A 360-nucleotide genomic window follows, 5' to 3' on the forward strand; every position below is an offset into this window, starting at 1 on the left:
GGGGTTTGTTCGGCCCGATCTTCGTTATCTCCCCGCCTTCTCTTCCTGGTTTCTTCTCCTTTTTCTGCTATGTATCTGTCGAGTTTTCCTTCTCTGGCTAGCTTTTCTATAACGTTTTTTAGGTCGTAGCAGTCGTTAGTAGAATGGCCGTAGAGCTTGTGATATTCACAGTATTCGGACCGATCTCTCCCCGCTCTCTTGTGTTTTAGCTGTCGGGGCGGTGGGATCCTTTCGGTGTGGCATACTTCTCTGTAGACATCTACCAAGGAGACTCGGAGGGGGGTGTAGTTGTGGTACTTCCGCGGCTTGTCCGAGTTGGGTTCTTCTTTCTTCTTCTGTTCCCGATCTCGATCTCGGAGG

Source organism: Arachis duranensis, chromosome 5, assembly GCF_000817695.3.
Source record: "Arachis duranensis cultivar V14167 chromosome 5, aradu.V14167.gnm2.J7QH, whole genome shotgun sequence".
NCBI classification, from domain to species: domain Eukaryota; kingdom Viridiplantae; phylum Streptophyta; class Magnoliopsida; order Fabales; family Fabaceae; genus Arachis; species Arachis duranensis.